A 25,768-nucleotide genomic window follows, 5' to 3' on the forward strand; every position below is an offset into this window, starting at 1 on the left:
GCTACTGGGACGCTGCTGGATAACACAGGGAGCCCAGCCTGGTGCTTTCTGATGACCTTTCTGATGAGGGGTGGGATACAGTGGGTGGGCGGGAGGGTTCAGAGGGAGGGGGTATATGTATACTTATGGCTGATTCACGTTGCTGTACAGCAGAAACCAACACAGCATTGTAAAGCAATCGTTGCCCCAATTAAAAAAAACAACAACAAATCAAACTAAACAAAGCAAAACAAATGTATAACTTAGCACAAATGGTAAACAAGCAAACAGCCAGTTTTATCACCATTAAGGCAAAATGCAAGATACTCCCAATAGCGTGATGTTTATGACTTTACAGTAAGTTTTTCCCAATTATACTGTGGAAATGCAATGACATATAGAGGTTTAACGACAGATTCCATAGTTCAAGCACAAAGAAAAAAACTTTTGTTTTTGCTTATTGGCTTCTTTATCTCATTGATAAAGACAGAGCTTTTTTTGCTGCTGATTTGGGTCCTAACACTGTAGAGGGAGGGGAGTTGCCACGTAGAGGAGCCACTGACACTGACAGGGGCGAGAGGGAGGCGGTGAGATTTAAATATTTCAAGTGAGAAATTGCAAGTGAGTCAAGCACAGGTAAAATGGATTGAGAGGTTACAGGAAAAGGCAGTTGTGTGAAAAGGCTGGACAGTAATAAGGCAACTGAATTATTGTGTAGTTTAAAGAGCTGGGAAAAGTGAGCAATTATTCTAAGTTCCACATTGGTTTTGGGGGGACATGGCAGTATAATTTTCGTTGACAAGTAAACAGGAACAGACAGCAAAGAGTGACAGGAAAGAGAAGGTCCTTCCGTTCACTGAGCACCATTCGTTTAATTTTCCTGTGACGATCCTGCTGCTGACTCCTACCCTTACTTTGCACATGCATTTAGGATGGGAACACCCCTGTTGTCCACAATGTTGATTTTGTCTCAATGCCCCGTGAGAAAATGCACATTCTGGGTTTCCTTGGAAGAAGAAAGAAAGACATCTTCAGAGCAGGGGACGTACCCCTTAAGGCTCACAGCTCACAGCGTGGGAACTAAGCTTTTAAATAGAGAGAGATGACCTGAATGTCCTACAGATCGTAAGGGAAGCATGGTTTCTCTTGACCCTCTCGTTCATCTTTCTGTTCCTAGAACCTAAAATAAGTCAGACACAGGGTTAGTGCCCTGTGCTTTAGTGAATGAATACCGCTCATCCTGTAGTTCCCACCCCTTTGGGTGAGGATGGGGGTGGGGATTAGTGCATCCCTTTTAATGTTTCTCAGATAAAATCACAAAAAAAGGATGAAGAACACTGTTATGCACTGGGGGGCCCTCCAGAAAGGCGAGTTACATCTGAATGTGAGAATTTAAACCTAGAGTTAATACTTGCAATGAAAAATAATTATATTTTTTCCTTTGTTTAATTTGGGAGAAAAACTTCCCACCCAGGGTTCATGTGAAGACAGAATTGGTTCAGTTATTACTTTCAGAGAGGAAAAGGTTAAATGTGCTTCTATCTAAGTTTTTTCTGTGTCAGTTTTCTTTTTATCTCAACTGTAAGAGTTACTGATTGTAAGCAGCTGGGGTCTTGCCCAGGTCTTCAGTTCAATGATTCATACAGCTTCTCATTGTAAGAAGACAATTTGGAACTGAGTTTGTGAGCAGTCCCCTTTCTTTGCTAAGCATGCTTGGCAGATAAAACAGTGCTTAGAAGAAAGGACAGTGGAAACTTCTGCCCCCTGGTCTCCTCTTCCAGGGAGAAGAGGAAGAAAAATACTCCATGCCTGTTTATTTAAAGCATATTTTTAGAGTCCTTGCAGAGTAGATCAGAACACATATGGCTGTTTTACTTTTTAATTTTCCTTCTCTAACCTACAGATTGATAAATAGCAAAGCTCAGGGTAAGATATCAAGGGTTTCCAGTTTGGAAAGTCTGGATGAATCAAGAGTTAAAAGAGAGTAATTAACGAGCAATTCTTTTTCTTTCTCTACGCTCATCCTTACCTGTTTTTCAGGAAGATAATAAAACATGATAAAATTTGAATCTTATCATTATCATTAAAGTTCAAGGTAGCTTTGCAGGCAGATTTTTGGGAGAGGGAGCATCTGAATCTTTGGATAATCCCTTTCTTCTTTAGGGTATATGCCAATTAGCCACAGAATTGACCTTTTATCTCAAATTTTAATTTAAATTGTAGATTCTGAGTGAGCCCTGTTTAGCATGGATAATACTTCCGCCCCCCCCACCCCGGGTTTCCAGGAACTCAAGAATAAGCATATGAAGAGAATGATTTAAGATGTTTTATATCACTATATATTGCCTTTCTGGTTTCCAACAGAATCAATTTTTTTTTCATATTTAGATCTATTTTTCATAGTCTTCATTTCATTGTAGTAATCCATATATGTGAAAATATAATATTGTGGTGATTTCTTTAATATCTTACAAATGCCAAAATTTGCTTAGAATACTCAGTTGGCAAAAATAAATATTCAGTCCTTTTAAGCTTCTCTTTCTCTCTAGCTCACTTACTCTTCAAAAGGTCCTTGGATAAAACCAATCGCAGTGTAATGTCATAATTGTGGAAGCTTGGCCTTCATCCATGCTGAAACTTCATCAGAAGCTGCTGGTACAGGGAGAAATTTAGTAGTGAGCAGGTCCAGAGACACTAGAAATATTATATTATAGGTCTTCCTCTAGTATTTTAGTCTAAATTAAATATCTTAAAGGGATATGGAGATTTCAGATTCATATTTAACAAGAAACAAAGTGGATATTAAGACTTAAATGTTGTAGCTTACATTTCAGCCCAGTGCTTTAATTCTAGTGTGGGAAATGGACATACAATTAAGCATAACCCCAAGCATATGGTCAGGGCACCCGTGACAGGTGTGTGTATATGGCAGGGCAAGAGGAACTGAGGCAGGGGCGTGGCTGGAGAAGGAGGCAGGTGAGGGATCTGATATGCGTGCACTCAGGGCAGCAGGATTCATTATACTCTGCTGCTCCATGTTGGTGAGTCTAAGCCCACGGGAGTGAAGACTCTGAGCTGAGCAAAACTTAAAAGTTCGTAAAGATAATGGCTGCAGATGAGATGAGTTGGAGAAATTAGGCACTAACTCGTCCATCTTAGAAGCAACCCAGGTCAGAACAAATGACCTGGGTGAGTGTGTCTCTAGGTGTGTATGAGATGAGCTTCCCTCAGTCGTTGTTGCCTTTCATGTCCTTCAAGCCAATCCTCACAATCAGGTCGTATAGAAATGTACAGATATTGTAACTGTCTCAAGTGTGATGGAACAAAAAAATACAATTGTAGATGAAATAGAGAAACCTACATTTCATATTATTTGTTTTGTGACAGTGTAAATAAATAGCATAACATTTTCACCAAAACAGAAACTATAAGTCATGATACACTACAAGTGCCACCGCATAGAGATATTTACTGATACTGTACTAATCCATCTTCTGTCGATTATGAAGATTTTGTTATTTGGGGTAGAGGATGTTGTTATTTATATCTTTTGATGTTACTGACCAGACCAAATGTACCCCAAAGAAAGTATATCTCTATAGGAAAGACTTCTGATGGTCATAAATTTCATTTTTTCTTCTTGACCAGATATAAAAAGCACATTTTGCAGCTTTCTTCAAAGTTGGGATGGTGCTGTGTGACTGAGTTTGGTCACAGGATGTGGGCAGAAGTAAGGTACATAGTTTTGAACCCTGGTGATAAGAGCCCCATGTGCTAACCTCCTCACCTTTTCCCATGTACAGATGTGAAAAAATGAAACACATTGTTAATCCTTGGCTTGCTGCTGCTAAGTCGCTTCAGTTGTGTCCGACTCTGGGCGACCCCAGAGATGGCAGCCCACCAGGCTCCCCCGGCCCTGGGATTCTGCAGGCAAGAACACTGGAGTGGGTTGCCATTTCCTTCTCCAATGCATGAAAGTGAAAAGTGAAAGTGAAGTCGCTCAGTCGTGTCCGACTCTTAGCAATCCCATGGACTGCAGCCTACCAGGCCCCTCCGTCCATGAGAGTTACCTACAATGTGATCATGAAACATATTTTTGGTATGATAAGCAACTGAGTTTGGGGGTTGGTTTAGCCTATCTTAAAGTCTAGAGAGACAATCTTACTGGTTAAGGGGCATATAAACAAATTGACTGAGATCCATTCCAAAGAAAAATTAATCAATAACAGGGGTGGGGCAGTTACAAGGTATTCTTGTACCTGGAGATGCACTAGAAAACAAGAGATTAGAATCTTCAAACCAAACAGAAATAACTTTATCCTCCCTTTTGAGTTATTTATTGTAGTATTACAAATCACCCTAAGCTTAGTGGTTAAAAACAATTAAACACTGGCTTTCTCCAGTTACTGTGGTTCAGGGATCCAGGACTGGTGCTATCTCGGGTCTCAAGTGAAATTATAACAAAAGTGTCAGTCAGGACTGTAGTCATCTAAAGTCTTCACTGAGGGTGGAGGATTCAATTCCAAGAGTCTCCCTCACATAACTGCTGGCTGGAGGTCTCAGTTTCTCACTGTGGAACTTTTTCTGGGACTGTTCACAACATGGCAACTAATTTCCGCAGAGCAAGGGATCCCACAGAGAAAGAGAGAGAAGCAGAAGCCACTACATCTTGGAAGTAACATACTGTGCACAATACAATTCTTACTCCAACTTGCCTGAATTTGGTTAAATTTCACAATTTCAGGGTACAGTCTCGTACAAGGCTGCCCTCAACTTCAGACACCAGATCACCTGCACTTCTGTTTTGATGGCTACAAATTTGAGGCTTCCTATTATCCTCTCAAGTTCAATAATTCACTACAGTGTTTCACTGAACTTTGCAAAGCACTATATTTATAATTTTATAGTATTATATTCATATTTTACATAAATATATGTGATTATAATACATAGCTATAATTATATTTATAAATTTATAATAGTACCATAAGGCTTCCAAGTGGCTCAGTGGTAAAGAATCCGCCTGCCAGTGCAGGAGATGCAGGAAACTTGGTTTTGATCCCTGGATCAAAAAGATCCGGAAAAGGAAATGGCAATCCACTCCAGTGTTCTTGCCTATGAAGAAAATAAATGCATCTATATATTTTGCTTGCATTTCTTATAAAGTATTATTGGAATTATTAAAGTACTCTCAAGTAGACATTTAATAAATATTTTGGGGTGTGAATTGGAAGGTAGCAAATAGAAATACAAATTTTTTTTTCTGGAGAAATAAATTATGATGCTTAACTTAAAATTACATTAATTACACTTAGTTTGCAGATGGCAGCACTTAAGAAAAAACTAGCAGATATATGCATTTCTGTGAGAGGGTAAATTTTTTTCTAATAATATTATATTGAATATAAACCAAGAAATGAAATGCTTTGTAAGAAAGCTTTGTAATCCATTCCAAGACAAATAAAGGAAGAACAAAGTTTAATTAAAAGAAAAAAAAAAGAAACAAGATCTTTTCTTGTTTGGCCCTCATTTTAAAATCAATATGTCTGAGTTAAGGGAAATTTTTCTGCTTGGTGCAATCAATTTTCCTTCCTTCCTAATATGATATAGAAATTAACTTTAGGTATAACCTTTCCGCTTAATTACAAAGTAAAAAGATTTAAGGAAAGTTTAAGAACAGCCAGAATTAATCTTTAACTGAGGTAAAATAGCAATCCAGTCATGTGGTTCAATAATTAATGAATACAGGATATTTAAATAAATGTGGTATCTTGTTTTCTTTAATCATGAATTTAAACCAAATAACTTTGTATGCCATGATATCAGGTACTTAGAAATTTAACTAAGTATGTCCCATCCAAAGATTAAATTTAATTTATTTTATTCCCTATTCATTATCTTTTTTTGTGGTCCTCTGAAATGAATCTTTTCCTCATTGGAGCTTAATGGTATAAATCTTTGTTTAAGTCTATTGACTCTTCTTTTGTAAGTAGTCTTTGAAAAGGGTGTAAAGGATCAGAAGAGAGTATGCTGCTATGAAGTTATTTCTTATCTTTATCTTTATTGGTGAAGGATGGAATTATTTTCAAGTCAAAATGATTCATTCTTAGCCTTTTTTATTCTTTGTTCAATAAAGTGGACCATGTAATAGAAATTTCTCAAGAAATACAACTTTAAGAGTTAGAGTTACCTTTTTAGGGGGTTATCTAAACACAAAGACAAGACTATTTTTAAATCATCTTGGATTGATCTCAGCAATTGTCCGGCAGCACAAATGAAACATGGATAGAGAATGCTAGGGGCCCAGCAGGGCTTTTAAAAATTATTTTATTTAGATCCACGAGAAGACTAAGATTAGGGTATTTAAAAATAAATCAAGCAGGTGGTGGAAGAACCAAACAATTATGGCTTGATGACAAAAGAGGCATGTTCTTATCTGGATATTCAGATAACAGATTATGAGGTCCCAGGAAAACAGGATTCATGTATCAAAGCTCTCAATTTAACTCTAGTAATCAAGCTCTTTGGATTTCATCGATTCTGAGCTATATCACCGCCCATCTCTATGAGACTTCATTGCTAGCAATTTAAAGAAATTCAAGTCTAGGGCAAGATTCTAAAAACCTGTGAAACGAATCTATCTTTCATCAGTTTTTATTCTGATGAAACCTAGGAGTTTGCCTAGGAGATAGATCAGTCCACAAGTGCATGATAGCATAAACTGCAGAAGCATTGATAGGAGAGTTTCATCTAAAAATTGCTTTAAAGACATCCCATCTCTGGGCCCAGAGAACTATTTTCAGATGAGAAGATTAAGTGACGGTATTTAGGAGATAGGTATCTCAGACCTTTTAAAAAAGTGCTAAGAGCAACTATCTTTTGATCACTTACTATATACAAAGTTCTCTAGTCTGCTTAATGAAGAAATAAAGAGACATAAAAGATACCATTTGTACTTTGAAGACATTTAAACAGTGTGTAGAAAAAGACATGTCATGAAAACAGTAATTGGAAGTGAAGTGAATGATACTGGAAATGTATATATTATATAATATATATTATATAACCTTAATATATGTAAGATTAATGTTTAAGTCTATTCATAGAGGAATTTCTGAAGTATATGTCTGAGTTCAGTTCAATTACTCAGTCATGTCTGACTCTTTGCCACCCCGTGGATTGCAGCATGCCAGGCTTCCCTGTCCATCACCAACTCCTGGAGCTTGCTCAAATATCTGACAGAGATGATATTTATACCAGTTCAGTTGGAACAGAGGGTATCTGAAGATGAGTAAGGCCAAAAGCCTGCAAAGATAGGTTTGGGCAAATTGTAAGGGGATCAATAAAAAGTGAAAACTATTTAGACTATTTACTTAAGATAAACAAATTCTCAAAGTTGAATACTTTAGAAGGATTAATAAATTTGCAACCTTCAGAAAGAGCTGTAGGTATAGAAATGGAAGTATAGGAAACAGGAGGCTATTGGAGTAGTTTGAGATTAAAAGCACTTAAACTTGTATGACGGTAAAATGAATCTTGTGAAATTACTGATATTTGACCATGTTGAACCTACATTAGTAGAAACTTCATATGGTTAAATATAATAAGGTGAAGATTCAGTAAAGTTTAATATTTGAACAAAATATGTTTGTGTTAGTTGTGTCCACTCTTTGCGACTCCATGGACTGTAGCCTGCTGGGCTCTTCTGTACACGGGATTCAAGTGACTTGGGAAAAGATGCTAGTTCACAAACAGAGGCTTCCCAGTTGGCATGAGTGGTAAAGAACCTGCCTGCCAATGCAGGAGATGTAGGAGAAATGGGTTCAATCCCTAGGTTGGGAAGATTTCCTGGAGAAGGGAATGGCAACCCACTCCAGTATTCTTGCCTGGAGAATCCCATGAGCCAAGGAGCCTGGAGGGTTACAGTCCGTCCACAGGGTCGTAGAGTCAAACACAACTGAAGCGACTTAGCATGCATGCACCACAAACAGAAAATTAAGGAAGGAAAGCCAAGGGGTATGTGTTTTAGATGAAGGCTGGGAGAGTGAATAGGATCTCAAAGGGAAGGGAAGACAGGGTTGAGAAAAGAAGATCAAAGAGCCACTTTTTCAGGTGGGGCGGGGGGCAGGCAGCAAAGGCATGGTCAGAAGTAGAAGGGAATATGGACTGGTTGAGCAGGATCTTGTCTGATGAGAAATGAACGTCAGTCATCGGATCTGATGATCACAAGATGATGCACAGTCTTTGGGGAAGTTAATTTAGTAGTGGAATGAGGATGAAGCCAGACTTTTTAGGAAAAAGAAAGCCCTGGATGAACATGGTCAGAGCCTTCTATGAACAACGGGGCAGTATCAATCTGTCAGTCTGGCTGGTCAGTAGAAGAAAATTCACCACACTCCATGACTTCTGCCCCTAAAGAAGGCCAAGCAGTGATCTTTTGTAATTTCATGCATGTTTGGGCTTCCCTTTGGCAGAGCCCTTTCCCTTAGGAGCACTCCAGAATATAAATAGAAGAAACTGTTTTCAAGAAGTTCCAATTTACAATTAAGAATGAGAATCATGTTTACTATGATACATTGGTGATGTTTGTGAATTTCCACCCTGACCTCAGCTATCAGGCCTGAAGCGTTCACACCCAGGTGCAGAAGGCTGTGGAGGCAGCTGGTGCCTTGTGCTCCTGTAAGGCTGCCAGGGTCCTTGGATCAGGAGTGGAGATAACCTAATAGAAGCTGGCACGAGCAACCATAGCCTGGAAGGAACTCTTTTTTCTTCTTGAGTTTTGTTTAGCCCAAACAGCAAAGCTTTAGTCAAATGCCATGTAGGCAACAATCATGACTCAGTAAATAAACTTATTAGTTCCAATTTACATTATTCCTTCATAAGACATTCTCATAGTTTTGGTTATGTGATTATTACTTTCATTTCTATCCCGTGTATTTTTTTTTATTGTTTGGGTTATTGAAAACTCTTTGGAGAAGATTTTATTATAGGAGGAACTATATCAACACCAAGTGGAAATCACAGATAAAATTAATCACACTCTGGAGACTATGAAGATAACAAGAAAATTAACTAGATCATATTCACATTGCCATGGTCAACTGAACATTGAATCCTGATGTCAATTACTGTATTATTTTAGGGATTACTCTGTCAAGATCATTTTCATAAATTACTTTTTCCCTAACTTTGGTATGATTACATTTGAAACTTTAGTATTAAAACTAAATTTTTCATTAGGCTCAAACTTTAATTCTTTTCTCCAAGTAGCCATCACACAGAAGTAGGATTCTATAAATTTTTTCTGTTTTATGGATAATACAGGAGACCGGGGTTTGATCCCTGGGTTAGGAAGATCCCCTGGAGAAGGGAATGGCTACCCACTCCAGTATTCTTGCCTGGAGAATTCCATGGGCAGAGGAACCGGGCTACAGTGCATGGAATCACAAAGAGCTGGACACGACTGAGCAACCAACACACACACACACACACACACACACACACACCCTCCCATTATGAGGCCCAAGAACTAGAAGACTCCACTGTCTGTGTTTTGTGCCACACCCTGATCCTGTCTGTCAAGGAGATGTCTTAGGACAAGCCTGGACCAGAGCTAACAGGAGCAGATGGAAGACAGAGGGCATTCTAAGGGCTTATACTAATTGCATTTTTCTAAAATACCCTTATTTGATTTTCTTAACTTTTTGATGGATGTACAAGTGAGACATGAAGAAGATAGAGTTAACATTTTCTTAACATAAAATGAAAAGAGTTGAGAATAGGATATGACATTTTACCATGAATAACATCATTAGAGTTTACTGTTGCAAAGAAAAATGTGCAGAGTTCAGATATGGGTAAAACAATTGCCTCTGGGTTTTGAAAAATTGAGAATCTAAGGGCCTACCCAGGGCAAATCAGTAAAAAAAAAAAAAAAGCAGTAGAAATCTATGTCATGATTAGGAAAAATTCAGCTTAAAATAAGCTAAAAGAAAAGGAAGATTCTTCTTTCAGTGGGAGAAATATGTGGCTGGTAATCATAACTGTGGACTTCCCCAGCAGCCCAGCAGTTAAAGAATCTGCCTGCAATGCAGGAGTTGCAGATTCGATCGCTGAGTTGGGAAGATCTCCTGGAGGAGGGCAGGGCTACCCACTCCAGTATTCTTGCCCGGGAAATCCCATGGACCGAGGAGCCTGGCATGGCACTACAGCCATGGGGTCACGAAGAGTCGGACATGACTGAGCAACTGAGCGCACATGCAGTCATGACTGTGCCGCTCAGTCAACCAAGTTTACTGAGTACCTACTGAGTGCTAGTGGTCTAGGCACTGGGAATGCAATAGTGGAAGGTCTCTGCCCTCGCAGAGTGTACCACACACTCTTCTGTTATTCCTTCCGTGTGCCAGGCTCTGGGAACACAGAGGAGGATGTTTCTCAGCCTTAATATCACAGTTGCAGAGGCAGAGGAAGTGCAATAATATAATGTGCTAAAGACAAACCATTACTCAGTCATTGGAGGGAGACATTTATTTAACAGTGTATTTTCTGGATGCTCAGAAAATACGTCTGATGTAACTCTTGTTTTTCTTTCAGTTTTTGAGATTGGCCAGTAGTCCTATGGCCTAAGGAAGTTGTTAGAACATCTCTGCTGGACTTTTGTTTATGCTTCCCATTGGCTCCTGTTGTTTCCGCCATTCTGAATCAATTCATTCTTTTATTTGTTCTGTGTTTAAAGGTGCCTTCTGGGAACAACAAACAGAGAACTCAAGTTTTATTGACCCCTCTTGATTAGTACAAGATTTTCCTGTCCTTTGGTGTGGGCATACCAAGTAAAAAGCATCTTTTAATAACAATGCTGGAACAAAGATTAGTTTGGTGGGTTGTTTTGTATGCAGCCAAGGTGCTAATTACTGCCAGGAGAAAAGCTAGTCAATTTCACCACAATCTATTCTTCGTTACCGGGTCACATGCTTTTGGTCACACAGCCATCACCAATCTTTTTAGCTAGACATATATGTCTGCCAGAGTTGTATCCAGTATGTATCAAAGGAAGAATCAAGTATCATAACATGGCTCATTCTAATCTTTTTTTTTTTTTTTTATGGACTTCAAACAATTCCTTTCAACAGTGTTTGATCTCTTTTTTTGGTAAAGTTCCATAAACCAAACAAAAATACAATTCTAATTTTACATAAGGCATTTGTAGCTATTCCTTAGTCCTCACGATTATTTTAGAAAACAAACATGTGTCTTGGTTACGAGAAACAGCTGCCACCTGAAAAGGAGGAGCCTGGTGCTGCTTTTTGCTCTTGGAGTCAGATCAAGGCTTCCATTCTTTCCCCAATAACTTTCCTCATTGGATTAAAATGGCATGATGGGAACCATTCCATGATAAATAATGGTTTATTCCATTACTGTTTTATTATTGTGCTGGTAGAAACAAAAGCTTCATTTGGTCAGGGTTATGTTCTGTTTTTCCTTTTTTAAACGATTGGGATTTAAATATCAGGTCTCTTGGCCTTTTGCACTGAATGAGCAAATGTAATGACGTATAAAACTCTTGGCCCTTAGCACTAGTCAACACAGTGTACCAAATGACCCTACTGGTCATTCCTTTTTTTCACCGCTAATGTATGGGCAGCTAAGAATGTCATTGACACAGAAGCAGACATACAATCCAGCAGCTTTCCACGGAGCTACATGTTGAAACATTTGCCAGAAATGTAAAATAATGCCAAGTTCCTTGCTTTTTTTTTTTCTTTTAGAAAATGTAGTCATTTTTCATAAAAGTATGTTTATGCATGATAACACCCAATGGATTTGCATTGTGCTTAATGAAATTAATTAATTAAAGATTTTTTTGATGTGGACCATTTTCAAAGTCTTTAATGACTTCATTACAGTATTGTTTCTGTTTTGTTTTTTTTGGCTATGAGGCATGTGAGATCTTAGCTCCCCAACCAGGGATCAAACCTGCACCCCATTTATTAGAAGGCAAAGTCTGAAGCAGCAGACTGCTAGGGAAGTCCCATGTATTTTAAAATAAGGCTATAAATTCAGCTTTTAAAAATTTCTCAGATTTAATTTTTAATACAGTGAATATAAAAAGATATAGCTTACATAAACAAAAAATCTTTGAGATCCTCAATAAATTTTCAGAGCATTTTTTGGAGCATGAGGGGGCCACAGGGCCAGAAAGTATAGCCTTTATTTGCTTCAGTGTATTAAAGGAAAAATCAGGGAAAAGATTTTTTTTTTTTAAGTGCAGAAAATCAGGAGGCCTCATTGCCTAGTATTATGTAGAATCTATGTAAGGCAACTGGAACCCTGGTTGGAATGTCATTGTTTATATTGGGAGTTCATGACTTCTTGCTAAGGTAATTAGCAAGATTATAGATTATAATTCAGATTATAGAGCTATAAATGTATAATTCAGGAAAATAATATAAGTGAGTTAATGTAGCATAGCGTAAAGTTGTAGAAATCAGAGGCAGGGTGCCTGAATTTGAATCCTCCCTTCACCATATACTACTTGTATAATCACTGAACAGATTGTTTTATTTCGTCAGTTCTCAGTTTCTTCATTTGTAAAATAGAAATACGAATATTCCTTGAGGTATTGTTTAGCTGAATGGCTGTAGGAATTGGATGAAATAATACATGTAAATGGAACGGTGATTGCATCAGAATCAAATACTATCTATTATTTTGTTTCTTCCTGTCCAATACCTCTCCCACTTATTATGTTCCTTTCATTGCTTTCAGTTTCTAATATTCTAGTTGATAACTTAATTGATAAAAATAATGCTCTCTAATTTTTGGTTGGTGAAATAGTTTTACGATGCACTCTAAATGGGCATGTACAAATACTACGGAAAGTTTTTAGGATGTCAGTAACTAATGCTTCAGGGCTTCCCTGGTGGCTCAGTGGTAAAGAATCCACCGGCCAATGTAGGAGACACAAGTTCAATCCCTAGTCCAGAAAGATCCCCTGGAGAAGGAAATGGTAACCCACTCCAGTATTCTTGCCTGGGATTTGGAAATCCCATGGACAGAGGAGCCTGGCAGGCTACAGTTCATGGGGTTGCAAGAGTTGGACACGACTTAGTGACTAAACAACAACAACAACTAATGCTTCAGGTAAACAAACCTGGAAATTTCCAACCTGCTGATGCCAATAAAACAACAGAATGTAGAACAGTCTTAGAGAAGTAGCACACACACGCCAGCTTAATAAGCCGAGAGACTGTGCTTAATACTTAAATCTGTGATTTTTTTTAACGTTCATAAATCTTTGCAAATAGGTTAGGGCCTTGAGACATTTTTCTTGGGTTAGGCAGCTTTTGGAAACAATCCAGGATTTATAATACCAGAAGAGGAACATTCTTCAACAGTGGCAAGGATGAAAAGATTAACATAGCAAATAGGGATTTTGTAAAGAAGGTTTTTTATGTCGGGATTTACATTAAACAAACTAGCCATGTGTTTACCATTTCCTGTCTTTACTCTTAGTGTCTCTTTACTCCTTTTACTCCTCGTGTCTAGTGTCCTCATGTTGGCAGAATCAAACATCTTGATTTTAAGAAATACAAACTTTGTCTTACTGCACACCAGAGGACGTGTATTGGGTGAGAAACAATCCAAGGGAACAACTTTTATAAAACTGACCTTTTAAAGAAGGGACATGTGGGCACAGCGGGGAAAGGGAAGGATGGGATGTACTGGGAGAGAAGCCCTGACATATATACGCGACCACGTGTAAAGTAGGCAACTAGTCGAGAAGGCGATGGCACCCCACTCCAGTGCTCTTGCCTGGAAAATCCCATGGACGGAGGAGCCTGGTAGGTTGCAGTCCATGGGGTCGTGAAGAGTCGGACATGACTGAGCGACTTCCCTTTCACTTTTCACTTTCATGCATTGGAGAAGGAAATGGCACCCCACTCCAGTGTTCTTGCCTGGAGAATCCCAGGGATGGGGGGGTCTGATGGGCTGCCATCTATGGAGTCGCACAGAGTTGGACATGACTGAAGCAACTTAGCAGCAGCAGTGGGAAGCTACTGGATAATGCAGGGAGTTCAGCCTGGGTATCAATCAGTGTGATAACCTAGAGGGGTGGGGATTTGGGTGGGAGGCTTAAGAGAGAGGGGATATATGTATATTCATAGTGATTTGCACAACATTGTAAATCAGTTATCATGTTTGATGAAACCTCAAAAAAAGAGAAAAAAACCACCAAAACTGACCTTTTGACATGAGTCTTTCAATTTGTTTTACTTTGTAGAATTTGCCCACAACCAGCCTTTTATGCATAAAAAACTTCTGCTACTTTACAGGAATGAGAGAAGACTGAGATTCTGTGCATTATGAGAACTCATTTGGCTTCAGAGATTCCTGGTAAGACTTGGTGAAGTTCATTCCACACACAGGTTGCATTTGTACCTATGCAATCCCATAAAGACAAAAGGAGTTCATAATAAAGCAGGCTGGCTGCCCAGACACTGTGGGCTAAATGTAGGGATAGACAGACATGTATTATTTTATGTTATTAGTATACTGGGCTTCCCTAGTAGTTCAGTAGTAAAGAATCTGCCTGCCAATGCAAGAGCCCTGAGCCAGGAATGTCTCCGAGAGAAGGAAATGGCAACCTGCTCCAGTATTCTTCCCTGGGAAATCCCATGGACAGAGAAACCTGTCGGGCTACAGTCCATGGGGTAGCAGAGTCAGATATGACTTAGCGACTAAACAACATTTATATATTAGAAGGTAAAATGAGTCCAGACACATTTTTAAAAGAGTTCTGTGCCTCAATCCATCACTCACAAGTGAATTTAGGCATTAGACCACTCCTAGATTTCTAAGAAGAAAAATAAGAGGGTATCCCCAAATCATCTCTACTGATGTTATAAATCTGCATTCTTGAGGATCAGTTTCCTTGCCTTAGACTTAACAAGAGTTTGGTCTTCCTACCGTGTAGTTGGTGGCAAAGTATGAGCAAATCATATGAGATTATTATATAAGCTTTCTTCTAAGGATGCTAAAATGTTTTTTTATTGTTAATTGATTATTCCATAGAAGTATGGTTTTTAAAATTCCTTTCACTTGAACCATATCCCTTGCTTTCATTTCCTGACGTTCAGCTGTTTAATTCACATCTGTCATCTGCTTCTCTCTCCTGTTTTGTATTTTGTTTCCTGTTTGTGTTTCTTTTCCTTTGATCATTTCTCTGCCCTCCTTTCATATTAGTCTATTTATACTCCTTCTAATTTTGTCATCTATTTTTATACCCTAAGTCCTGGCCAGACTTCTTTTTTCTTTTCCTCTAATCTAACCATTAAGAGATTATGTAGTGGTAGTTAGGTTAGCTACTGAAGGGCGTTACAAAGGCAATTTAAAATGTTTTCCTCTGACTTAGGAAGGAGAGAGGTATGGTTTAAGATTGGGAAAGTATTAGAAATAGTTTCACTTGAGTGTCAGTGGAAGAAAACTATTTTCAGAATATGAATAATGGTGAGTTTCTAATTTTGTACTTTTTCTCAGTCATGTAAGTATTTGGATCCTGACATTCATTTTATATTCGAGTTCAATAGGCAAATAACCAAAGCTTAATCGTAAAGAATTTATATTCCTAGTAACTAATGAGTATTCACTAAATGTTTGAACTGAACTGAATTGTTTGTTAAAGTAAGAAAAGAAATTCCACAGGGTCAGTGTTCAAGTATATACCCTATCAGCACTCTAGTTCTAGGTTCAATTGCAAATACTTGAACGCAAATGGAATGATTAATGGCTCTCATTGCATAAACAAATAAGCTAGGAATGCTGAACTATCACTTTAGGTACTTGTCTTAAAACCTATGAAAGTAATGACCTGAAAGACTCTGTTGAAACTTTCTTATTTGGCTATTGTTTATGCATTACAGCAAATGAATTAAAGAACACTTTCCTTGGTTATGGCTTCCTGATTACAAAGTATTAAGGTGTTTTGTTTAAAATATTTGAATATATATTTTTCATCCTCTGTTAATACAAAGCTCTCTGAAATGGTTTTAAGCAAATTTATTTTTAAAATGTCCATGGTCTTAGGAAATTTCTTTTCTAGGATGCAATTATAGCAAGGCCTTTGCCACTGAAAATGAGGGGCTGAGATAGATGTTTTATATAAAAGCATTAACATTGTTATTTGCATGCTTTGTATCAGAAAGTGTTCAATCAGAGAAAGAACAGCAGTGAGAGGTGTGTATTAAGACATATATTGCAAGGAATTGGCTTATGTATTCCTGGGGATGGTAGACAAGTCCCACATCAACAGGCAGGCTCTCAGGACAGGCAGGCTAGAAATCTGAAGCTGAAGATGCTGTCGACCAGTTGAGTTTCTTCTTTACCTAAGCCTCATCTCCGTTCTTAAAGGCCTTTCAACTGATGGAATCAGGCCCACCCAAATTATTTACTTAATGTCAACTAATTCTGAACTTGAATTACATCAGCAACTAAATGATTGCTTGACTGAATAATTGGGCACTGTAGCTTAGCCAAGTAGACCCATCAAAAGACCATTATACCCAGAAACACTTCAATTTACTTTTAATAACCTGCCCCCTATTTGTTGACTTTTAGAGTGGGTTTTTTTTTGTCCTTTCGCCTTTTATAATTCTCTATTTTATTGATTTTAAAATGTGATGCTTCTGTCAAAAGGGCTTATTTTTCCCAATTAAGAAAAGTTGTTGAAAGCTTGCTTATTTTGCTTGTAATACTATATTTCAGCTAAATAGCATAATCATTATTTCAGAATACATTCTAAGTCTCTACTGAAGCCTTGTCCATTAGAAATAAACATAGTCAGTGACTTCTTTCTTGAGATTTATAACAAGAAAAAAGTGAATATAAATATATACCTAAACAATAAAATTTATCTCATTTTTCTAAAAGGCCCTATATATATATTTAGAGTAATGAAGAAAGACTTGTATCCATTATATGCTTCTAAGAAGCATCTGGAGCTTATATTGTAAGTGGCCACCTAAAATCATTCTGTCCTCAGCCTATATTGAATATTTACAATGTAGAGAGGTAGGCTCAATATATTTGGGGATTTATAGAGTAACTGGAAAGACAGATCATATTGGGAAGCTGAATAAGAATAAAATCAAAGATACATGCAAATAATTACATATAAAAAAGTCTAAGAACAATTCTTGTGTCAGTATGAGGTTGCATTTGGAGTCATGGTAAGAAATAAATAGCATACTAGTAAGGGATTCAAGGAATTCCCAAGTGGCACTGTGGTAAAGAATCTGCCTGCAATACAGGAGGTGTGGGTTCGATCCTTATGTCAGAAAGATCCCCTGGAGAAGGAAATGGCAACCTACTCCAGTATTCTTGCCTGGGAAATCCCACGGATAGAGGAACCTGATGGGTAACAGTCCATGTGGTCTCAGAGTTGGACATGACTTAGCGACTAAACCACCATCACCTCTAAGTGATGCAAACACACAGAGATGTTTTGTTTGTTTTCATCTATAAAACATGCCATCATCTTAGCCAGCTTAGAGGGCATTTATAATAAGTGTGATTGTATCTGCTAACGATGAGAATTATCCAAGGGCAGAAGGTCAGAATAGCTTCCCCAAATCAACTGTCTGTTGAGAACATTACAAATGTCAGGATGAAAGTCTCCTACGCCAATAGCATTTGTACCATAGTTCTTTTAAGATCAGCCAGTCTCAGGGATTTGCTTAGAAATTCAGACATTCTTACACATCAACTATTTAATGGATTCTATGATCTATTATAATTCATGTAAACACTGTTTTTATTAAGCAATTACTAACACCTCATGCTTCACAAATTATACTCTGTTCCATCTTTAACTTGCCACCAGCACACACACACACACACACACACACACACACACATTAGCCCCTATATATGTTTCTCCCTCCATTTTCTACATGACTTCCTCATAGTCCCTGCATTTTCTTCCTTACATAGCATTTTGCTGATGTCTCATTTCTTTCACGAAGCATTTACTGTAAAGTCAGTACAGAACATTGCTCTATTATATGGGTGTTATATTTGGTATTAATTTTATTTTGGTTTGGTGACTCATTCATATAAACATAGTTATGTGCATTCTTTCTCTGATAAAAAATACTTCATAAATGTTTTTAGTGATGATGATGTTTCAGCATGCTTAAAGTACTACTGTATTTCCAAGGGAACTGTTCTTACAGAATTTATAATTAGCTTATGTATTACTTGCGTATGTATTGAAACATGAGGATATAATGGAGGGAACCAATTGGGTCCACTGGTTTTGATGTTTGGGATATGTTTATTTCATAAATAATATTTTTCAAAAGCATGGTGTCCAATTGGCTGCATATAATATCTGGCAAAATAGACATTTATAATGGGCAAGTATGTATGCTTTCTCTGGAGAAGGGCATGGCAACCCACTCCAGTACTCTTGGCTGGAGAATCCCATGGACAGAGGAGCCTGGTAGGCTACAGTCCATGGGGTCACACAGAGTTGGACACAACTGAGCATGTATGTATGTATGTATGAGCAGCAGGATATGCATGCTTTCAAACTGTGGTGCTGGAGAAGACTCCTGAGAGTCCCTTGGACAGCAAGAAGATCAAACCAGTCGATCTTAAAGGAAACCGACCCGAATATTCATTGGAAGAACTGAAGGTGAAGTTCTAATACTTTCACTATCTGAGGCAAAGAGCTGACTCATTGGGAAAGACCCTGATTCTGGGAAAGACTGAGGGCAGGAAGAGAAGGGGTCAGCAGAGGATGAGGTGGTTGGATGACATCATCAACTTGATGGACATGAGTCTGAGCAAATTCCGAAGGTGGTGAAGGACAGGGAAGCCTTGCATGCTGTAGTCCACGGGATCACAAAGAATTGGAAATGACTTAGTGACTGAACAACAAACGTTTATAAACATAGGTATTTCTTACATTTGAAAACATTTTCATTAGCATACAAAACTAGGGCAGAGATATGGTTGCCAGGAACATTTATAGCTAGAAGACATCATTTATCTTTATCCCTCTGCCTAGAATACTTTCTTCTCACATTTCCCTCTGGCAAGTCCTTAATCATTCCAAAAGACACAGAAAATATTACTTTTTCTGTTAAATAACCTATATTTTCCCTGAGATAGTCATATCTTTGCACTCCCCGAATTCCCTCATCTTTAGCAGAGAGTGCAAGTCATATTTGTATGCAATTATGTTGGATTACCTTTGTGTCTCCAGTTCAACAGCAAATTCTCAAAGGTAGGCTGGATCCTGTTTACCTCTTGTGTTTCTCCAGGTCTGTATATTGTGCTTGGAGTAGAGCAGATGCTTTCAAATATCTGTTGTGTTAATGAAAAATTTAATTGAAAAATACATTAAGGATTATTTTTTTTACATTCTTTCTATCAACCAGCATTGACCAAAATAGAATGCCTCAAAATGATACATTTCTTGTGAAAAAGCTTGACATAAAAGGAGGAAGTGAATGGTTTGGCCCTTGAGTCAGATTATAAAAGAACTCTTGATTGATAATTCAGTTCAAACACATATATTTCTTGTGGCAAAAATATACCCTCTAAAAGATGTCATCTTGTTCCCTTGACATCTTCCCCCTTGAACTCTGTGCTCTAAATCACCAGACTGAATCCAGAGGTTCTCATTTTTTTTTGTTTCTGTTCTTGGCACGCTTTTCTCTGCTTAGGAAACTTCCACCCACCTTCACCTCTAATGCCTTCTCTTTTATAAATCCTTTCTTGCAGCCCCTGGAATACTTACCTGTATCATCTTCTAATATCCAGGAGTACTTGGATGCTTTTCTATGACAGTCTTGTCACTTGGTGTTTATTTGATTATTCATGGCTACTATCATATGGCAAGGATCTCAAAACTCAACAAATATTTGTTACAGTTTGAAGAAGAGTCAATGGGCACTGATTTCTTATTCTCATATGCAAGCTAAATAACTTAGAAAATTCACAGCAATGCAGGAACTCTCTCAACATATATGAGCTTAAAACAAAGACATGAAACTTGAATATGATTATGTAAACTGATGCTGATTGCTCTTTGGATTATAAAACCTAATCAATTTATTGTTGTATGACCAGGGCCTAGCACTGTACTTGATATATAGCACAAATCAACACATAGCTACTGAATTAATAGACACATATAACAATTTTTATCTGAGATTCTTAAGGTTGACATGTGTCATAATCTTGTTTGACATATTCTCAGGACATGCAAATAGGTATAATGTCCATGTGACTGTCAATTCTAGCACTAGCCTGAAAATGTCACAAAGGAAGGGATAATGCTTAGTTAGCTAACTGTTGACTCTTTAGCACTTAGAGATGCTCATTTACAATTTTTTGAATATTGTTAAATGCTAAACTCCTAGGCATTACAAAATAGTTTACTTTGATGAGAAAGAAAAAAGTCCTACTTATATTAGTATCTTTTATTCCAGTTACATATGCTTTCCTTTAAATAATGATTGGATTAATTAATAATTTAATTAACAAGCCCATTAAGTGATTTATTGGAAATATTGAGGTAGGGATAATAATATTTTAGTCAAATATCTTGTGTTCATATAATAAAATAGAACATGATATTTATACATGTTATCTATAAGTAAAGGTTAAAAATTTTGGAAGTTGGGAGTTACTTCAGCTCATCCAGAGAAATGTTTTTGTACAGCTCAAGATAGTGATTGTGTGTGCTTCATTTCTCAGTTAGGTCTGACTCTTTGAAGCCACAGGGACTGTAGTCTGTGAGGCTTCTCTGTGCATGGAATTTTCTAGGCAAGAATACTGGAGTGAGGTGCCATTTCCTATTCCAGGGGACCTTCCTGACCCAGGGATTGAACCCATGTCTGTCTCCTGCACTGGCAGGTGGATTCTTTACCAGTAGGGTCACCTGGGAAGCCCCAATATAGTGTTTAATACAATCTCATGATTGAATTAAATAAAGTAATTTACTCAATGGTAAAAGTTTATGTTCAGAGTTGAGAAGATGCCCTACCCTCCAAAAAAATCCCCAAATCAGACACGTTAACTTTATCTTGCAAGCTTTGAGTTTTCCTCTGATACAGATGCTGTGGATAAATGTTATCCAGTATTCTTACCTGGAAAATCCCATGGACAGAGGAACCTGGTGGGCTACAGTTCATGGGGTTGCAAGAGTCAGACTCGACTCAGCGACTAAATCACCACTGCATACCTATTATGGCTATGCATCCTTAAAAAGATCTTTACATATTTTCCCACTTGAATGATAATTTTGATGGTTAGAAATAATTTTCTTTCAGACTCCATGGTCTGCTAGTTTCCAGTGTTGTAGTTAAGATGCCTGATGGTACTTTGATCCTTGATCCTTTGATTTTGATCATTTTTTTCCTCAGTAAATTTTATAATTTCTATCTTTTATGCACAGAGTTCTGAATTTTTTCTGATGCTATATTTTCACACGGTCTTTTTTTGTCTTAGGAACTCGTGGACCTTTTCAGTCCAAAAGCTCATACCAAAGTCTGGGGAATCATTTCCTCTCTAGTTGTTTTTTTGGTTCTCTGTCTTTCTAGAAGGCCTCTATTTTGATATTGATTCCTAATTTCCTCATCTACTTTATATATATATATATATATTTTTTTTGAATTTTTTCTTATACTTCCTGGGAAACTTTTTCAACTTTGCTTTTCAATCTGTTTTTAACATTTTCCACTCCTGTAATCTTTTCAAAATTTTATAGTTCTTTTATCAGAATGTTCTTCTTCTTTTTTTTTTTTTTTAACAAGACCATTCTAGAGTTCCCTGGTGGTACAGTGGTTAGGACTCTGCACTTTCACTGACGAGGCCTAAGTTAAATTCCTGGTGGAAGAAATAAGATCCCACATGCCTTGTGGGTTGGCAAAAAAAAAAAAAAAATTCTATTTTCACTTTAAGAATATTATATGCTCTCATATTTTTGAAGATAGTAATTAAAGTTTTGGGATGTTTTCTTCTGCTATTTGCATTTCCTATGTTCTTTTCTGAGTTACTTCTTTGATTATTTTGACCTTTGCCTTTCAAGTTAGCAATAAATTAGAGAGAGAGAGAGAGAGTGTGTGTGTGTTGGAAGGACCTCCCAGGTGGTAGATCTCGAGTAGGGTGATCTGGCTGGGTTGTTTCATTGGAGAAGCACTCAACAACCAGCATATATGTGTGTACCCTCTTGGTCTGCTTGGTCTGGATGGTTTCCTCTGAAAGGGATTTTCTGTTCTTAGAAGGATGAGAATAAGTCAGTTAGTGTTTCCTTAGGGTTAACATCTTCCCCTGTGGCTCAGCTGGTAAAGAATCCGCCCACAATGCAGAGACCTTGGTTCGATCCCTGGGTTGGGAAGATACCCTGGAGAAGGGAAAGGCCACCCACTACAGTATTCTGGCCTGGAGAATTCCACGGACTACAGGTCATAAAGAATCGGACACGACTGAGTGACTTTCAGTTTCAGGGTTAACAGGGCTAAATTGTGGGAGACTTTTCTTACATGGGTTTTTCACCACATCTGCAGTTCTCAGTTTCAAGGGCTCTTTCTAGCCAGCGGAGTCTGGTGTCTGCTCTCACATTCTCCCCAGTTCAACCCTCCTGGAAGGCATGCTTGTCTTCTGCCTGGATGGATGAGGGGCAGTTACTCAGTATGGTGGAGAAAGAGTCAGGATCTGGGGATCTGTACATACAGGATCTGTACATACCTGCACAGTTAACTTATCTTAGTTTTATTTTTAACTGAACCCTTACTTTCAGGTGCACAGTCCCTCCAATTTCTGGGCTGCTTTGGGTTTCTGCAGCCCAGATGGTTTTTACTGCTGGCCTTTCTCTGCTGCCAACTCAGGTCCCGGCTCCCTATTCTGTAAAGTTAGATATTAATCAATTCACTGGATTCTAGCTTCCAACAATTGGCTCCTGCCACATCTTCTCTACCATTGATCTTTGTGCATTTATGTTTTATAAAAAAAATCCCCTTATCATCATTTGAGTGAGTTTCAGTAGGAAACAGAAGAAAATACCTGTATGCAATCTACCTGTGTTTCTCTCCTGTATTTCTCTCCTGTATTTTCCACAGTCATTCACTTAACCATATGTGTTATCTCATCAAGGAATTCTGCCTGGGCTTTAACCATATTAAATCTGGACCTCTGTCATCCTTTCCCCAGATCCCTACCATTTTCTTCTGTCTCACTTTTCCATATGGCCTTTTCTCAAGTGATTTTGGAATATGCTTTTCTTTATAAAATGTCTCAATGGGCTCCTAATGGACTTAAAATTATATTAAATGAATTCAAACTCTATAATCCACGCTTCTGGATGCTTTGGCTCATTGTCAAAAAAAAAAAAAAGAGAGAGAGAGAAAGGAGAGAAAACAGGATTATTAGTTGCAATAGCCTAGGGGAAAGATTATGACCTAAAAATCCACTTCTTCCCTTTTTCATATATTCTGTACAGTTTTTAAGCTTAACTGCAATGAAATTTTGTAATTCTGTTAGTTAAACTGTATTTACTGGGCTTCCTTGATGGCTCAGTGGTAAAGAACCTGCCAATGTAGGAGATGCAGGAGACACTAGTTTGATCCCTGGGTTGGGAAGATCCCCTGGAGGAGGGCATGGCAATCCACTCCAGTATTCTTTCCTAGAGAATTCCATGGACAGAGAAGTCTGGTGGGCTACAGTTTATGGGGTCACAAAGAGTCAGACAGAAATGGAGTGACTTAACACACCCACATGCAAGCTGTATTTAATACTACCAAATATTAATCAAAATTTGCTAATTTCAATTAATTTACCATTTTAGAAATCCACTGCAAAATAAATTACTTTCACTATTTTTTATAACTGAAATATACATGAAGCAGGTTTTCTTATGACTATCTAAAAGAAATAATTCAAATTTGGTTTAATTTTTACATTATAAGTGTTGACTAAAAAAATAAATGCAAAAACTAAAAGTTAAGAACTATGTTTTATTCCATGGACATTTTTAGGATTTCGTCTCAAGTAACCCTGAGAGAACTGCTCCATGGAGGCAACGCTGGGGGAACCAGCACATATGAGTTTTGCAACAAAATGCAGATTGCACAAAGTGCTAGTAGTGTGCAGTCATGTTTGAGTCTGCGACACCAGGGACTATAGCCCACCAGGCTCCTCTGTCCATAGGGTTTTTTCCAGGCAAGAATACTGGAGTGGATTGCCATTTCCTTCTCCAGGGGACCTTCCTGACCCAGGAATCAAGCCTGTGTCTCCTGCATATTGTACATTGGCAGGCAGATTCTTTACCAATGAGCCACTTGGTAAGCCCAAGATTACTGTTAATTAAAGAAAACTAGACATCTCAAGCTAAGGGATTTCATATTTTTCTGTGTATGGAAACATGCAGGAATCTGGGCTCGCTGAAATCATTCCTTTGATATGCATCTCTGAGCCTGCCCTGTGCTTTCTCATCCAGAGTATCCTCAGGGCTCACCATGGGGAGTGGCAGTCTGATTGCTGCTGAAAGTGTTATTCACTCAGTTGAGACCAACTCTTTGCAACTCCAATGGACTGTAGCCCGCCAGACTCCTCTGTCTATGGAATTCTCCAGGCAAGAATGCTGGCATGGGTTGCCATTCCCTTCTCCAGGGGATCTTCCCAACCCAAGGATCAAACCCAAGTCTCCTGCATCACAGGCAGATTGTTTACATCTGAGCCATCAAGGAAGCCTTGTGGTGGCTTCCAGAAGGCAGGTATTTTTGTTCCCTTCCTAATTCCCTCAGGGCTCACCAGCACACTATAGGCTCTGGTTGCAACTGTGACATCATGTGACTGAATCATCATGACATCACATGACTGTGACATCATTTGTTTACTAATATGGCAGACAATAGTCTATTTCTTATAAGGTATTTTATATATTTTATATTTTTAGAGGGTAATAAAATCAAATTGTAAAACACCTATCTGTAGTTGTGATAATGATTCAATAGCAATATATGGATTCAAGGTTTTCTTATCCCCAAATCCAATATACTCAAATCATTCTTTAATATGTAATATGTTCAGAACAGTAACATATGTTAAAAATTAGTGAAATAGATGTTTTTCTTAATTGTATATAGGGTTTGCTTCATTTGGAATTGCATTTAGACTTTTCTATATTAAAGATAATCAATGTCTATATCAAATGTCTTATTACTCATCTAACATCACATCACTGTGTTAGAGTAGACACAAACATTGTTTACCAAATATCTGGTGGTGACTATTCTGACCTGGGCTACACATACCCTCAGCATTCTCAGCCTCTAAAGTCTCATAATGTGGAGTTAAAGTTTAATAGGTCTTTGCTGATAACATGCACTGATAGAGAGTCGCCTAACCTGCTCAACTTGTTCTTAATGACTTACCATTCAGAGCAGACGTCCACCAGACATTACCCAAAGAGCTGGATGCACACTGGTGTGTTTTTTTTGTTGTTGTTTTTCTTTTTTCTGGCCATGCCACACAGCATGAATTGATTCCACAGGCTGTGCTGTGGAAATGCAGAATCCTAGCCACTGAACCACCAGGGAATTCCTTGATGTGTTTTCCTGTTCACCAGTCACCCATGCTTTAGATGGGCCATCCCTTTTGGATGTATTGGAATCCCCTTAAGCAAAGTCTGTGTTGATACTGTGAATTTTAAGTTTATTAAACGTTTCAAAGATTACCAAAAAATGTTACCTACTTATGTATCTTCCTACAGCCTGGGTTT

This window comes from Capricornis sumatraensis, chromosome 12 (genome assembly GCF_032405125.1).
Source record: "Capricornis sumatraensis isolate serow.1 chromosome 12, serow.2, whole genome shotgun sequence".
Lineage (NCBI taxonomy): Eukaryota > Metazoa > Chordata > Mammalia > Artiodactyla > Bovidae > Capricornis > Capricornis sumatraensis.